Source organism: Pelophylax lessonae (genome assembly GCF_965119305.1).
Source record: "Pelophylax lessonae genome assembly, chromosome: 3".
Lineage (NCBI taxonomy): Eukaryota > Metazoa > Chordata > Amphibia > Anura > Ranidae > Pelophylax > Pelophylax lessonae.
Genome location: NC_138770.1, coordinates 224,413,480 through 224,431,706, shown reverse-complemented (window position 1 = coordinate 224,431,706; position 18,227 = coordinate 224,413,480). Strand labels below are relative to the sequence as shown.

Sequence of the window (18,227 nt, the reverse complement as noted above, 5' to 3'; positions counted from 1 at the left end):
TCCTCTCCTTGCAACAGGAGCTCTACCAGCAGCACCACGACCCAGGCCACGGCCCTTATTTGACGGTCTCCTCATATTTCTGTAATTTAAGATCTTGCCCTAGAAAGGTTTTTATTGAATAGCGGAATAGAAAATATGATCCAAAAAAAGTGTATGTATATCACACGTACACAACCACACTAGGCCCCAATTACTATTGTTTGTACCCCTAAAAGGCTAGATGAGGAGTAGGGGGAGTATGGAACAGGCAGCACCCTCAAACCTTCAGAAGTATGAGATGAACCCCAACAACTTGGAAAGGTGGATCTCTCTCACACGTACCGACACAGACTATCCCGCAATTCAATTGATCCTCAAAGGTTTTTATTGAATAGCGGAATAGGAAATATGATCAAAAAAAGTGTATGTATCTCGCACGTACACAACCACACTAGGCCCCAATTACTATTGTTTGTACCCCTAAAAGGCTAGATGAGGAGTAGGGGGGGTATGGAACAGGCAGCACCCTCAAACCTTCAGAAGTATGAGATGAACCCCAACAACTTGGAAAGGTGGATCTCTCTCACACGTACCGACACAGACTATCCCGCAATTCAATTGATCCTCAAAGGTTTTTATTGAATAGCGGAATAGGAAATATGATCAAAAAAAGTGTATGTATCTCGCACGTACACAACCACACTAGGCCCCAATTACTATTGTTTGTACACCTAAAAGGATGGATGAGGAGGAGGAGGAGTATGGAACAGGCAGCACCCTCAAAGCTTCAGAAGTATGAGATGAACCCCAAAAACTTGGAAAGGTGGATCTCACACGTACCGACACAGACTATTCCGCAATTTAATTGATCCCCAAAGGTTTTTATTGAATAGCGGAATAGGAAATATGATCAAAAAATGTGTATGTATCTCACACGTACAGAAGCACACTAGGCCCCAATTACTATTGTTTGTACACCTAAAAGGATGGATGAGGAGGAGGAGGAGTATGGAACAGGCAGCACCCTCAAAGCTTCAGAAGTATGAGATGAACCCCAAAAACTTGGAAAGGTGGATCTCACACGTACCGACACAGACTATTCCGCAATTTAATTGATCCCCAAAGGTTTTTATTGAATAGCGGAATAGGAAATATGATCAAAAAATGTGTATGTATCTCACACGTACAGAAGCACACTAGGCCCCAATTACTATTGTTTGTACACCTAAAAGGATGGATGAGGAGGAGGAGGAGTATGGAACAGGCAGCACCCTCAAAGCTTCAGAAGTATGAGATGAACCCCAAAAACTTGGAAAGGTGGATCTCACACGTACCGACACAGACTATCCCGCAATTTAATTGATCCCCAAAGGTTTTTATTGAATAGCGGAATAGGAAATATGATCAAAAAATGTGTATGTATCTCACACGTACAGAAGCACACTAGGCCCCAATTACTATTGTTTGTACACCTAAAAGGATGGATGAGGAGGAGGAGGAGTATGGAACAGGCAGCACCCTCAAAGCTTCAGAAGTATGAGATGAACCCCAAAAACTTGGAAAGGTGGATCTCACACGTACCGACACAGACTATTCCGCAATTTAATTGATCCCCAAAGGTTTTTATTGAATAGCGGAATAGGAAATATGATCAAAAAATGTGTATGTATCTCACACGTACAGAAGCACACTAGGCCCCAATTACTATTGTTTGTACACCTAAAAGGATGGATGAGGAGGAGGAGGAGTATGGAACAGGCAGCACCCTCAAAGCTTCAGAAGTATGAGATGAACCCCAAAAACTTGGAAAGGTGGATCTCACACGTACCGACACAGACTATTCCGCAATTTAATTGATCCCCAAAGGTTTTTATTGAATAGCGGAATAGGAAATATGATCAAAAAATGTGTATGTATCTCACACGTACAGAAGCACACTAGGCCCCAATTACTATTGTTTGTACACCTAAAAGGATGGATGAGGAGGAGGAGGAGTATGGAACAGGCAGCACCCTCAAAGCTTCAGAAGTATGAGATGAACCCCAAAAACTTGGAAAGGTGGATCTCACACGTACCGACACAGACTATCCCGCAATTTAATTGATCCCCAAAGGTTTTTATTGAATAGCGGAATAGGAAATATGATCAAAAAAAGTGTATGTATCTCGCACGTACACAACCACACTAGGCCCCAATTACTATTGTTTGTACCCCTAAAAGGCTAGATGAGGAGTAGGGGGGGTATGGAACAGGCAGCACCCTCAAACCTTCAGAAGTATGAGATGAACCCCAACAACTTGGAAAGGTGGATCTCTCTCACACGTACCAACACAGACTATCCCCCAATTTAACTGATCCCCAAAGGTTTTTGATTAAATAGCGGAATAGAAAATATGATCCCAAAAAAGTGTATGTATATCACACGTACACAACCACACTAGGCCCCAATTACTATTGTTTGTACCCCTAAAAGGCTAGGAGTAGGGGGGAGTATGGAACAGGCAGCACCCTCAAACCTTCAGAAGTATGAGATGAACCCCAACAACTTGGAAAGGTGGATCTCTCTCACACGTACCAACACAGACTATCCCCCAATTTAACTGATCCCCAAAGGTTTTTGATTAAATAGCGGAATAGAAAATATGATCCCAAAAAAGTGTATGTATATCACACGTACACAACCACACTAGGCCCCAATTACTATTGTTTGTACCCCTAAAAGGCTAGGAGTAGGGGGGAGTATGGAACAGGCAGCACCCTCAAACCTTCAGAAGTATGAGATGAACCCCAACAACTTGGAAAGGTGGATCTCTCTCACACGTACCAACACAGACTATCCCCCAATTTAACTGATCCCCAGAGGTTTTTGATTAAATAGCGGAATAGAAAATATGATCCCAAAAAAGTGTATGTATATCACACGTACACAACCACACTAGGCCCCAATTACTATTGTTTGTACCCCTAAAAGGCTAGGAGTAGGGGGAGTATGGAACAGGCAGCACCCTCAAACCTTCAGAAGTATGAGATGAACCCCAACAACTTGGAAAGGTGGATCTCTCTCACACGTACCAACACAGACTATCCCCCAATTTAACTGATCCCCAAAGGTTTTTGATTAAATAGCGGAATAGAAAATATGATCCCAAAAAAGTGTATGTATATCACACGTACACAACCACACTAGGCCCCAATTACTATTGTTTGTACCCCTAAAAGGCTAGGAGTAGGGGGAGTATGGAACAGGCAGCACCCTCAAACCTTCAGAAGTATGAGATGAACCCCAACAACTTGGAAAGGTGGATCTCTCTCACACGTACCAACACAGACTATCCCCCAATTTAACTGATCCCCAGAGGTTTTTGATTAAATAGCGGAATAGAAAATATGATCCCAAAAAAGTGTATGTATATCACACGTACACAACCACACTAGGCCCCAATTACTATTGTTTGTACCCCTAAAAGGCTAGGAGTAGGGGGAGTATGGAACAGGCAGCACCCTCAAACCTTCAGAAGTATGAGATGAACCCCAACAACTTGGAAAGGTGGATCTCTCTCACACGTACCAACACAGACTATCCCCCAATTTAACTGATCCCCAGAGGTTTTTGATTAAATAGCGGAATAGAAAATATGATCCCAAAAAAGTGTATGTATATCACACGTACACAACCACACTAGGCCCCAATTACTATTGTTTGTACCCCTAAAAGGCTAGGAGTAGGGGGAGTATGGAACAGGCAGCACCCTCAAACCTTCAGAAGTATGAGATGAACCCCAACAACTTGGAAAGGTGGATCTCTCTCACACGTACCAACACAGACTATCCCCCAATTTAACTGATCCCCAGAGGTTTTTGATTAAATAGCGGAATAGAAAATATGATCCCAAAAAAGTGTATGTATATCACACGTACACAACCACACTAGGCCCCAATTACTATTGTTTGTACCCCTAAAAGGCTAGGAGTAGGGGGGAGTATGGAACAGGCAGCACCCTCAAACCTTCAGAAGTATGAGATGAACCCCAACAACTTGGAAAGGTGGATCTCTCTCACACGTACCAACACAGACTATCCCCCAATTTAACTGATCCCCAAAGGTTTTTGATTAAATAGCGGAATAGAAAATATGATCCCAAAAAAGTGTATGTATATCACACGTACACAACCACACTAGGCCCCAATTACTATTGTTTGTACCCCTAAAAGGCTAGATGAGGAGTAGGGGGAGTATGGAACAGGCAGCACCCTCAAACCTTCAGTATGAGATTGTGTTCACTGTACCCCACAAAGATTGAGTTCACTGCACCCCACAATGATTGTGTTCACTGCACCCCACAAAGATTGTGTTCACTGCACCTCACAAAGATTGTGTTCACTGTACCCCCCAAAGATTTTGTTCACTGCACCCCACAAAGATTCTGTTCACTGTACCCCACAAAGATTGTGTTCACTGCACCCCAAAAAGATTGTGTTCACTGCACCCCAAAAAGGATGTTGTTCACTGCACCCCAAAAAGGATGTTGTTCACTCCACCCCAAAAAGATTGTGTTCACTGCACCCCACAAAGATTGTGTTCACTGCACCCCAAAAAGATTGTGTTCACTGCACCCCAAAAATGATTTTGTTCACTGCACCCCAAAAAGGATTTTGTTCACTGCACCCCAAAAAGGATGTTGTTCACTCCACCCCAAAAAGATTGTGTTCACTGCACCCCAAAAAGATTGTGTTCACTGCACCCCACAAAGGATTTTGTTCACTGCACCCCAAAAAGATTGTGTTCACTGCACCCCAAAAAGGATGTTGTTCACTGCACCCCAAAAAGGATTTTGTTCACTGCACCCCAAAAAGATTGTGTTCACTGCACCCCACAAAGGATTTTGTTCACTGCACCCCACAAAGATTGTGTTCACTGCACACCAAAAAGGATTGTGTTCACTGCACCCCAAAAAGATTTTGTTCACTGCACCCCAAAAAGATTGTGTTCACTGCAGCCCAAAAAGATTGTGTTCACTGCAGCCCAAAAAGATTGTGTTCACTGCAGCCCAAAAAGATTGTGTTCACTGCAGCCCAAAAAGATTGTGTTCACTGCAGCCCAAAAAGATTGTGTTCACTGCAGCTCACACACAGAAAAATGGATGTGGATCACTGACACCTGCCTATCTCCAATCCCACACCACACAGCAATATCGATTGTAGTTTGTAGAACACAGTTTCCCTAAAATTCAGCAGACTCTGTCCCTAACAGGATTGAGAAGAGATCGTAGATCAGGATTGAGTGCAGATTCACCCCACCCCCCACACAGCAATATCGATTGTAGTTTGTAGAACACAGTTTCCCTAAAATTCAGCAGACTCTGTCCCTAACAGGATTGAGAAGAGATCGTAGATCAGGATTGAGTGCAGATTCACCCCACCCCCCACACAGCAATATCGATTGTAGTTTGTAGAACACAGTTTCCCTAAAATTCAGCAGACTCTGTCCCTAACAGGATTGAGAAGAGATCGTAGATCAGGATTGAGTGCAGATTCACCCCACCCCCCACACAGCAATATCGATTGTAGTTTGTAGAAGACACTGACCCTATATAATTCAGCAGACTCTATCCCTAAAATGCCTACAACTCGCCCTGCCTAAACACTCCGACCTGTCCCTCAATTCTATCCGGACACAAATGGTTTTTTCCTGCCTATCTTTCCCTAATCAGCAGCCAGCACGTTGATGTGTGCTCTCTGTCCCTGAATCTAAGCAGCATAATGACGCCGCTGCGGCTGCCTCGAACTTATAAAGACTTGGTCACATGCTTCAGACGGCCAATCACAGCTACTGAGACATTTGCAGGCATGGCTGGGATGGCTTAAGGCACACCAGTTAAACGATTGTTGATTGGCTGTTGAAAGCCCGCCATGAAAAGAGCGCCAAAGCATGCAAAACCCGGAAATAAAACGACCGAACACGGATTTTTACCCGAACATACAGTAAAGTGTCCGTGTCCGTGTTCGGGTACAAAAAATCCAATTATTCGGTACGAACACGAATAATACAGTCCGTGTTCGCTCAACACTAGTCACGAGGATCCGACCTGAGCACACCCCCAGCGGCCCTGATAAGCGGGATATTAACTGGCGGCTGCTGGTCAGCCACCAGCAGTGCCAGGAACTTGCCATTCTTATCGCCCTGTGCGAATATAGAAGCAAGATCAGAGACGTGAAGAGAGAGAAGGCGTCTCGCCTCCAGCAATGCAGCATAGCTGGAATCAGACGGCAAGGCCGCGTTCTCCTCCGCACATCTCCGCTCCTCCTCCTGTAACATCCTCACCTCCTCATTGTGATCTTTCCTAGCGGATTTAATGGCCGATATACACTCTCCCCTCGCCACTGACTTAAATGCCTCCCACACCACTCTCTGATCAGCTGAGTCCACATTTTCCGGCCAATATGACTGGATCGACTTTTCAAGGTGGGAAGCGACCTGATCCTGTTGGAGCCAGCCCGCAGCCAGGCGCCAACCCCGCACTCCAGCCCCCAATTGGAGGTTCACTGTCAAGAGTAGCGGGTTGTGATCAGACACTCCCCCGGCCCTGTATTCCGAGGCAGTCAAAAGGGATTGCATTCTGGCAGTACCAAACGCCAGATCTATGCGAGCAGAGGAACGATGAGCGGTGGACAGGTGAGAGTATTCCCTCAAGAGCGGATGCTTCCATCTCCAAAGTTCAGTCAAGCCCACCGTGGAAGCCCAGGTGAGCAGATCCACCGAGGGCGGTCTATTGGGGTTGGAAGTATCCAAGGTAGCATCCAGGATGGCATTAAAATCACCCATGAACAGTACAGGTAAATGCATATATTCAGCCAACTTATCAGTTAAATCATATAGCAGTTGTATCTGAAAAGGTGGAGGCACATAAACAGCGACCAACAGCATGGTAACAGAGTACATATCCAAAAGCACAGCCACGTATCTGCCCCCTGGATCGGAGATCACCCGCTGGATCGAACATGGGATAGATTTACTAATGAGGATGGAGACCCCTCTAGCATAGGTGGAGTACGTGGCATGAAACGCCCTTTGTATCCACGGCCTACGGAGAGCCAAAATCAAGTTCCCATCAAGGTGGGTCTCCTGCAGGAGGATGACATGTGGCTTAATGAGCTTTAAATACTGAAAGACACTGGCACGTTTGAACTTATTGTTCAGGCCCCTCACATTCCATGAGAGAAGTTTTATATTGTCAGCCATGGGAATCTAGAAAAAAATTACACAGAGCCCAGGTAAGGGCTATGGGCAGGATGAAAAAAAAAAGGGACCCATAAATTACCCCCTCAAAATATACATGAGCAAACAAAAACAGGTGCTGGTGCAGAACTCCCCATGCCATTATACCAGAACAACCCCCCCAACAAACAAAGAAAAAGGGAAAGTTGAACAAAAACGAGCTTTCCCAAAACGTGAAAAACGTAGTCTGGTATGCGGCTTCAATCCCAAACTGCCCAAAAAAAACAGTGACGCACGTCAGTTTTCCAATGTGAGCAACAGTCCGGTAAAGAAGATGTTCTTACAGTTCCGATGGAGTCTCTGAGACCGGATCACCCAGTGTGCAAGGAGGGCGCCACGACACACCCCTCCTCCAATAACCAGTCTCCAGATAGCAGGATAGGGAACCCCAAAAGTAGACATTCCTAAACCATCAACAAGCCGTAGATATCCAGAAAGAATGGTACGACAGGAGGAGAAAGTCAGCAGGGGCAGCGTACAACAGGAAAACAAAAAAAGTAAAAAGAAAAAACGGACCACATCCAAAGGGGAGCCAGCCGAGAGCACTGGCAGTCAGGACTCATCACACGCCATCCAGCCAGTCCGAAGCCTCTTGAGGAGTGTCAAAGAATTTCACCGAGCCCTTGTACTGTACTCTGAGCCTGCTAGGATATTGCATGCTATAGATAAGTTCCTTGGCCCTTAGGCGCTTCCTGACATCCGTAAAGGAACGCCTGCGGCGTTGTGTCTCCGCCGAGAAATCGGGGAATAGCATGACACACGCGTTCTCAGAACGAAGTTCAGGGTGTTTCCGCGCCTCCGAGAGGAGCATGTCTCTGTCCCTGTAATTGAGGAACTTCACCAGGAACGGACAGGGGGGGGCTCCAGGGGGTCTGGCCCCAGTTGGCACTCTATGAGCCCTTTCTACCACATACGTGGGGGGTAAATTCTCCAGAGAGAGCAGTTGTTTGAAGAACTGCTCCGCAAATGTAGCAGGCTTTTTCCCCTCCAGCCCCTCAGGAAGCCCCACCACCCTTACATTATTTCGGCGCTGTCTATCCTCCGCATCGTCAGCTCGGTGTTGCAAGGATTTCACAATGTTCTGGAGTTCAGCCAGCTGAGCGCCATGGGAGTGTGAGCTGTCTTCCACCTCCGAGATGCGATCCTCTGCAGCAGTGAGTCTCCCCCTGAATTTATCCAGGTCATGGCGGATGAGCGTGCACTCCGATGCCAGGTGATCTATGCCTACCATCAATGCCGCTTTGCAAGCATCTATGGCTTCTAGGATGGGGGCCGTGATCGCCCGCTGGTCCGCGACCACCTCCTGAGCCTGTCCCTGAGAAGTGCCGGAGAGCACGGGGTCCGTAGGCTTCTGAGACTCCATGCCTGCACCCGTACCACCGCTCTTCCGGGAAGACGTCGGCGCCAAGATGGCGGAGGCGGAGCCCGAGCCCTGGCTCTTGACGGAGCGGGTCTGGCGCTGGTCCTGTGGCGGCTGCCGGGCGGGTTTTGGGGTCGAGGATGGCATCGCTGGAGACCTGAGAGCTTCCCCCACAAGATGGTATAGGAGAGCAGCCCCACCGCACACCGAAAACGGAGGTAAGTTGCAGGATTAACAGAGAGCTCCGGTCCGGCACGTCTACCCTCGCTCACATCCGGCCACGCCCCTCGCGCTGAAATATCACACATATCATCCAACCTTTGAAATGAGGAACATCTCAGGGAGAAAGTGGCGCCGCAGCGGTGAGTGGGCGTGGTTAAATTATAAATTTACTGGCACCCCCTGGGTGCCTCAAACGCTACACCCTTTAGCTGCAGAGGGAGTGCCTGGGAATGTACACATGCTGCAGCCATGATGTTTTGCTTCACTCACTACTGCAGCATGAATTATACTCCTTGTTTAACTGAACCCATTGAAGTGAATCGTTCTGCTCTGCAAGTGCCCCACAACTGTGTGCAATGCACATGGTTGCAGTATGCTAGTGCAGGGTTGGAGGGGTTAAAGCAGGCAGTAAGAAGGCTATACAATGGCTCTTTACCACCTGTTAAATGCTCTCTGAAGAGCAATCTAAATGCTGATTGCTTTTCAGGGACCAAATGACGTGTGAACAAGCCCTTAATTATTTATTTTTTAAACCTTTTTTTTACTTTTTATATAGTTTTTAAAATTAAATATTTTTTTTTTTTAATTTTTAACTGCCCTGTTCGGAGAGCTTTGCTGCAATATCAGGGCTCTAACAGACCCCAGATGTTTCACTTTTGAGACACTATGTGGTTTTGTGCATGTGAAAATGCATGTGTTAGCAGATGTGTGGGGGTGCCATTACCAAATAATGGCACTGCCACACGTCTACTAATGGACAGTGGACTTCTGTGTGTGTCAGGAAAGCCACAATTTTGTGGCTGACATGCAAAGGTGTGAACATAGCCTTATAGCTGGCTCATGCTGCGGTTTGGCCACAGTGTGATTGTATGTGCTGTTTAACTGGGTTTCAGGTTCGCTTCCATTGAATTTTATTACACAGTGCATTTTCTTAAACCGCATCAAAGATGCAGCATGCAGGACTTTGATGCGCTTTTATGAAAATACACTGTGTAAAAGAATTCAATGGAACCGCACCTAAAATCCAGGTAAACCGCACATACAATCACACTGTGGGCAAACCACAGCTCACCGGGTATTAGGTATAAGAATGCGTGAATAGGCGGCGGGGGGCGGGGGGTGGTCTGGGGTAGTAAGAATGTGTGTTAATGAAGAGCAGAGTGAAGGACTGCAGAGGAAATGGTAAGGCACAGGGACAGGACAGTTAGTGAAGGACTAAACTGGGATAGAAAAGGTGTCAGCCAAACTGCTGTGTGGAATGCCCAGAGCTGGGACCAGGGGCTGCAGGGCGCGCAGTGCAGATTTATGGATGAGACAGCTGATAGAAGAAGGTGAACAGTTAATCTGAACAGCAGAGAGGAGCAGAAGAAACAGTGCTGACTTACAATTGTGCTGGGAAGGTAAAGAGACGTGCTGGAAGTGAGATGAGACAGACAAAGCGGTGACCAACAAGGAAGACAGAAGTGACCCAACCGGAAAGGAGAACAAGCTAACAGGTGGGGGTGAGCTTGGAAGGGGAGGAGTGAATAATGGGTGCAGTACAGATAAGGCAAAGTTAAAGTTGCTGGAATAGAGGGGTCAGGGAATCTATATATTATGCAGTAACCGGAGGGACAGTAACTCCTGTGAGGCAGGAGAAGCAGAAGAAGCTCCCAGTGCGCTCCCCCCATCACCGATTACAACGGCACCCAGGATAGGTGCCCCTCCCACCCCCCCAAAGCCTTGTACCAGCCCTGGTCCCCATAGAAAGCAGCTTGCTATGGGGGCACACAGAGCATGCTTGCTCCCGAGCTGTGTATGTGTTTATGGAGCATTGCTCCATAGACGCACACAGCGGGAATTAGCCCACTCCCTGCTTTCTCCTCACTGCATTTGACTGACAGTAGCAGGAGCCATTGGCCTAAATCCCTGTGTGAAAAGCAAGAGAGGGGGGAAGGGATGCATCCATGCACAGCACTGGATCTCTTCTCCTCTTTCTTTGCCCACAATGTATTGCTTGAGCCATCATTCGCCTAGGCCATGCACCTGACCTTATTTAGCGATGTAGATCCACATGAATCACAATGTCTGATGCCTGCTGACTCGCCAAATGAAAAAAAAAATGACAACCTATGACACACATCTGATCTATACAATAAGGCAGGGTCTCCCTGGTGACATCATTATTTGAACATGACCATATACAGTACGGTCAATGACATCACCTGGGAGACCTTGCCCTTTGTATATAGCAGCTCTCATCCATCAGAGCTGTCAGTAGTGGGTGAGCAGTCATCAGATTCAGATGTATGTCTACAGGCAGCATTTCTTTGTTCTTTTAGCAGGACAGTAGGCACTGTCATTGGTGTAGATCTACAATGCTGGAAGATTTGAATTATGGTGTATGTACATCATGGGAATTCTTTTTTTAAAGGACATGTGTAAAACTGTCTTTTCCAGATTCTAATAAACCTCCACACCCAGACCCCCACAACCACCAGGCCAGGGTTTTGGGGAAGAGGCCTTTGTCCTCATCAACATGAACAAGCTGCTTTGCCAGAGGGGTTTTCTGCTTGGAAGGCATTTCCTGAAGAGGACTGCGAGCCAAACCTTCTCATCCAGCATCAGTGCCTGATCTCACAAATGCACTTCTGGAAGAATGGTCAACATTTCCACAGAGACACCTCTAAACCTTGTGGACAGCCTATCCAGAAGAGTTGAAGCTGTTATAGCTGCAAAGGGTGGGCCAACTCAATATTGAACCCTACGGACTATGGCTGGGATGCCATTAAAGGTTATGTGCGTGTAAAGGTAGGCATCCCAATACTTTTGACAACACAGTGTAATTTATTAAAATAAATATTATTATCTTGGCACGTGTCCTCCATGGCACCGGTGGCCACCTATCCGTGCCCCCCCCTTTTTTTTTTTTTTTACCAAAAACCTGCAAATTGGTGTTGAAAAAGGCCAGAAGAAAATAAAGATTTAGCTCTCATATGCTTTAGTGGGGTTTGGGTGCTGCGTTAGCCATTTGTGGATTTCAGGCTGGGTTTCTCCCATGAACTGAACCCAGACCAGTTCCCTCATCGCAATGCAAAAAATGCAAACCTTTTCCATGCCAACCCTAGTGGGTGCTGTCAGAACCAAATTGCTGACATTGATTTATTGTTGAATATTACTTTATGATGAATATTAAAATATCAGAAAACTAAATGATTTGCCATATACTTTTTCTAAAATCCGCCTTTTTTTTCAAATTAAGATAAAAAGATAATCTCATTCCTCTCCTCATACTCTTTCCGATCTCCATCCTCCGTCTTCTCCAAGATCTGTTTTTCTTTCTGCTCTGCCGGGAATCATGGCCGATATCAAGGTAGACACTACCACTGACCCCGCTGAGGTCCCCGCCACCAAGGATCTTAAAGAGAAGAAGGAAGTAGTAGAGGAGCCAGAGAAGAAAGAGAATGGGAGCGACAAAGCGAAGAACGGAACTGAAGAAAATGGTACAGAACACAACAAAGATAACCCTGAGGATGCTGAAGAGGAGGAGGAGAATGAAGTAGAAGGGGAGGGCGAGGGCGAGGGTGAACATGAGGAGGAGGAGGAGGAAGGTGAAAGCGATGAGACTGAATCTGATGGGCATCCTATGAAACGTGCAGCAGAAGAAGAAGACAAGTTAACCAAAGCTAAAAAACAAGACAGAACAGAGATTCCACAGAAGTGAAAGAGTCCACCTAATTCCATCTCTTCCCCCCTCCCAGACATTTTATAGCTTAAGAGACATGGTTGACTCTAACTTGTAGATGACGTGCTTTATAACTGTACATTTTAAAGGATGATGACTTTTTATATACTGTAAACCCACGTGCACTAGAGAATCTTTACCGTCATCATGGCCAAGAAAGCGCTAGGTTTTTTTTTTGTAAAACGTTTTTTATTGATGCTTTGCTTGTACTGGTTGATTGCTACAATGAAAAAAAAAAAAATCAGATTTTTTTTTTGTTTTCAGTGGTTGGTATAGCTTTTCTTGATTTTTCTGTCCATCTATGAAGCGGCAGATGGCGAGGCCACGTGTGTCGGGAGTGAAGCTGCCTTCTTGTAATATAACAGTATTTAGTATAGAACATTCTTCATATGCAATGAAGGCCAAAGAGATCGCCAAAAGGGAACACGGGGAATTATGTATAGACCTTTGGATTCTCAGATTATGTTGCTGTTCAGTACATATATAGTTTGTGGTTCAAAAAAAATATGAGATTGTTGAGGATAGACAGTCTTCTTGTCATTATATAACTGTATACCTCATTAGTTGATGCTTGGCTACTACTTTGTATATTCAGGTTAGGTGCTTTTATATGAATTAAAAAAAAAAAGATAATAAATAATAGTACGCATTCAAGTGTTCATATGGTCATAGCTCTGTGCTGAAAATCGAATCTATGTACACCGTATTTTTTACAATATGGATTGAAGTAGTTCTGCTGTTATTACAGCAGATTTACAGTGGCGGAGATAAGGCTGCTTTTGAAAATTCCACATAATGTTCTTACCATGTACAGTGTGTCATTTATGAGAGAGATATTTATGACTCATCTTTATCTTCCTTGAAGGGTTCATTACAGGCTATGTACAAGGTATTGTCTATGAGTGAATATACACTCTTTGCATGTTTGCATTCATTCCTCAGTAGATGTGAACTGTTCAAGACTTTTTTTCAGGATAATTGTATACGCCTATTTTTTTCATTAACAATAATTTCATTTAAAAACAGTGCAAAACGCAGCCATAGACAGTAAACAAACTAAAATTGTGTTTCAATAATACTCCAACTTCAGGCTGCTGAAGGCTTGCTTATGATTGGTTATCATAGGTTAAAGCATACCATGTTTCCCTGTACTGCCTTATTTAATAAGTCCGCTGGGAGCTTGTGCTGCTGGTAGTATTACCCATATAAGTCTAGTATTTTATGAAATGTAGCGCATGTTGTTTTTTTTTTTTTTTCAAAATATTCTGTAATATTGGAGTTTTTCTGAATAGCTACTCATCATCCTACACAGAACAAGAAGTAAAAACTACAATATTGTAAAAAATTGTTAATAAACTGCAGCGATAAAGAAAAAATGCTATTGTTACAAGGGCAGAAATCACAAATACTTCTAGTGCAAGCGGGTCCTTGTTCGCATCCTGACCTGTCACGTATATTTGATTTGCCTTAGCCTAACTTTGAGCTAGGCTAAGGCAGGGTTGCTGCAATTGTGTTCCATATGTGAATGATGTGTTAATTTGTAAGTGCAGTTGCACTCTGCAAGAGCAGTTGCTCCAGAGATGAGAGCTCTGCCGACTTCCATCATCCAACCATGTACAAGAAAAAATTATATTTTCTTTTATTTTGCTTGCATTGGGTATTCTTTGCAAAGTGAATCTTTACCTCATTTACTAAGCTCTGGAGCAACTGCACTTTGAAAAATGCATGGTCTATTGACCTTTAGTAAATCAACCCCACAGGGTTAAAGAGGAAGTAAACCTTCCTCTGCAACTTTTACCTATAGGTAAGCCTATGATAAGGCTTACCTATAGGTACTGTAAATATCTCCTAAACATGCATCGTTTAGGAGATATTTACCTTAAACGCAGCCAGTGACATCAATGGCGCATGCGCTCTGAAGGAACGGCCGCTGGTGCCGTTCCTTCAGAGCCCCGTGTCGTGACCGTCGGCTCCCGCGCACATGTGACATCATCGCGGGTCCAGCCAATCAGATGGCCGGATGCCGCAATCCCGGAAGACGGGCGACTGAACATGTAGCCTGTCATACAGGTGAGCGGGCGGCACGGCGGGGGCTCGTTCTAAGGTAAGTATTTCATAATGAGCTAGTATGCAATGCATACTAGCTCATTATGTGTTTCTCTTTCAGGTTGGAAAAAAAAAATATTTTGAATGAGTTTACAACTAGTGTTGAGCGAACACGGACTGTATTATTCGTGTTCGTACCGAATAATTGGATTTTTTGTACCCGAACACGGACACGGACACTTTACTGTATGTTCGGGTAAAAATCCGTGTTCGGTCGTTTTATTTCCGGGTTTTGCATGCTTTGGCGCTCTTTTCATGGCGGGCTTTCAACAGCCAATCAACAATCGTTTAACTGGTGTGCCTTAAGCCATCCCAGCCATGCCTGCAAATGTCTCAGTAGCTGTGATTGGCCGTCTGAAGCATGTGACCAAGTCTTTATAAGTTCGAGGCAGCCGCAGCGGCGTCATTATGCTGCTTAGATTCAGGGACAGAGCACACATCAACGTGCTGGCTGCTGATTAGGGAAAGATAGGCAGGAAAAAACCATTTGTGTCCGGATAGAATTGAGGGACAGGTCGGAGTGTTTAGGCAGGGCGAGTTGTAGGCATTTTAGGGATAGAGTCTGCTGAATTATATAGGGTCAGTGTCTTCTACAAACTACAATCGATATTGCTGTGTGGGGGGTGGGGTCTGCACTCAATCCTGATCTACGATCTCTTCTCAATCCTGTTAGGGACAGAGTCTGCTGAATTTTAGGGAAACTGTGTTCTACAAACTACAATCGATATTGCTGTGTGGTGTGGGATTGGAGATAGGCAGGTGTCAGTGATCCACATCCATTTTTCTGTGTGTGAGCTGCAGTGAACACAATCTTTTTGGGCTGCAGTGAACACAATCTTTTTGGGCTGCAGTGAACACAATCTTTTTGGGCTGCAGTGAACACAATCTTTTTGGGCTGCAGTGAACACAATCTTTTTGGGGTGCAGTGAACAAAATCTTTTTGGGGTGCAGTGAACACAATCCTTTTTGGTGTGCAGTGAACACAATCTTTGTGGGGTGCAGTGAACAAAATCCTTTGTGGGGTGCAGTGAACACAATCTTTTTGGGGTGCAGTGAACAAAATCCTTTTTGGGGTGCAGTGAACAACATCCTTTTTGGGGTGCAGTGAACACAATCTTTTTGGGGTGCAGTGAACAAAATCCTTTGTGGGGTGCAGTGAACACAATCTTTTTGGGGTGCAGTGAACACAATCTTTTTGGGGTGGAGTGAACAACATCCTTTTTGGGGTGCAGTGAACAAAATCCTTTTTGGGGTGCAGTGAACAAAATCATTTTTGGGGTGCAGTGAACACAATCTTTTTGGGGTGCAGTGAACACAATCTTTGTGGGGTGCAGTGAACACAATCTTTTTGGGGTGGAGTGAACAACATCCTTTTTGGGGTGCAGTGAACAACATCCTTTTTGGGGTGCAGTGAACACAATCTTTTTGGGGTGCAGTGAACACAATCTTTGTGGGGTACAGTGAACAGAATCTTTGTGGGGTGCAGTGAACACAATCTTTGGGGGGTACAGTGAACACAATCTTTGTGAGGTGCAGTGAACACAATCTTTGTGGGGTGCAGTGAACACAATCATTGTGGGGTGCAGTGAACTCAATCTTTGTGGGGTACAGTGAACACAATCTCATACTGAAGGTTTGAGGGTGCTGCCTGTTCCATACTCCCCCTACTCCTCATCTAGCCTTTTAGGGGTACAAACAATAGTAATTGGGGCCTAGTGTGGTTGTGTACGTGTGATATACATACACTTTTTTGGGATCATATTTTCTATTCCGCTATTTAATCAAAAACCTTTGGGGATCAGTTAAATTGGGGGATAGTCTGTGTTGGTACGTGTGAGAGAGATCCACCTTTCCAAGTTGTTGGGGTTCATCTCATACTTCTGAAGGTTTGAGGGTGCTGCCTGTTCCATACTCCCCCTACTCCTAGCCTTTTAGGGGTACAAACAATAGTAATTGGGGCCTAGTGTGGTTGTGTACGTGTGATATACATACACTTTTTTGGGATCATATTTTCTATTCCGCTATTTAATCAAAAACCTTTGGGGATCAGTTAAATTGGGGGATAGTCTGTGTTGGTACGTGTGAGAGAGATCCACCTTTCCAAGTTGTTGAGGTTCATCTCATACTTCTGAAGGTTTGAGGGTGCTGCCTGTTCCATACTCCCCCTACTCCTAGCCTTTTAGGGGTACAAACAATAGTAATTGGGGCCTAGTGTGGTTGTGTACGTGTGATATACATACACTTTTTTGGGATCATATTTTCTATTCCGCTATTTAATCAAAAACCTTTGGGGATCAGTTAAATTGGGGGATAGTCTGTGTTGGTACGTGTGAGAGAGATCCACCTTTCCAAGTTGTTGGGGTTCATCTCATACTTCTGAAGGTTTGAGGGTGCTGCCTGTTCCATACTCCCCCTACTCCTCATCTAGCCTTTTAGGGGTACAAACAATAGTAATTGGGGCCTAGTGTGGTTGTGTACGTGTGATATACATACACTTTTTTTGGATCATATTTTCTATTCCGCTATTTAATCAAAAACCTTTGGGGATCAGTTAAATTGGGGGATAGTCTGTGTCGGTACGTGTGAGAGAGATCCACCTTTCCAAGTTGTTGGGGTTCATCTCATACTTCTGAAGGTTTGAGGGTGCTGCCTGTTCCATACTCCCCCTACTCCTCATCTAGCCTTTTAGGGGTACAAACAATAGTAATTGGGGCCTAGTGTGGTTGTGTACGTGTGATATACATACACTTTTTTTGGATCATATTTTCTATTCCGCTATTTAATCAAAAACCTTTGGGGATCAGTTAAATTGGGGGATAGTCTGTGTTGGTACGTGTGAGAGAGATCCACCTTTCCAAGTTGTTGGGGTTCATCTCATACTTCTGAAGGTTTGAGGGTGCTGCCTGTTCCATACTCCCCCTACTCCTAGCCTTTTAGGGGTACAAACAATAGTAATTGGGGCCTAGTGTGGTTGTGTACGTGTGATATACATACACTTTTTTGGGATCATATTTTCTATTCCGCTATTTAATCAAAAACCTTTGGGGATCAGTTAAATTGGGGGATAGTCTGTGTTGGTACGTGTGAGAGAGATCCACCTTTCCAAGTTGTTGGGGTTCATCTCATACTTCTGAAGGTTTGAGGGTGCTGCCTGTTCCATACCCCCCCTACTCCTCATCTAGCCTTTTAGGGGTACAAACAATAGTAATTGGGGCCTAGTGTGGTTGTGTACGTGTGATATACATACACTTTTTTTGGATCATATTTTCTATTCCGCTATTTAATCAAAAACCTTTGGGGATCAGTTAAATTGGGGGATAGTCTGTGTCGGTACGTGTGAGAGAGATCCACCTTTCCAAGTTGTTGGGGTTCATCTCATACTTCTGAAGGTTTGAGGGTGCTGCCTGTTCCATACTCCCCCTACTCCTCATCTAGCCTTTTAGGGGTACAAACAATAGTAATTGGGGCCTAGTGTGGTTGTGTACGTGTGATATACATACACTTTTTTTGGATCATATTTTCTATTCCGCTATTTAATCAAAAACCTTTGGGGATCAGTT

General features: G+C 44.9%; 1 pseudogene across 1 annotated transcript; it reads left to right on the top strand.

Annotated features, from left to right (window-relative positions):
- Positions 1-12,093: 12,093 nt before the first annotated feature.
- Positions 12,094-12,554, top strand: LOC309550134 (annotated as a pseudogene). Its single transcript has one exon. The product of its transcript is annotated as an uncharacterized misc_RNA (transcript).
- The last annotated feature ends 5,673 nt before the right edge of the window (positions 12,555-18,227 follow it).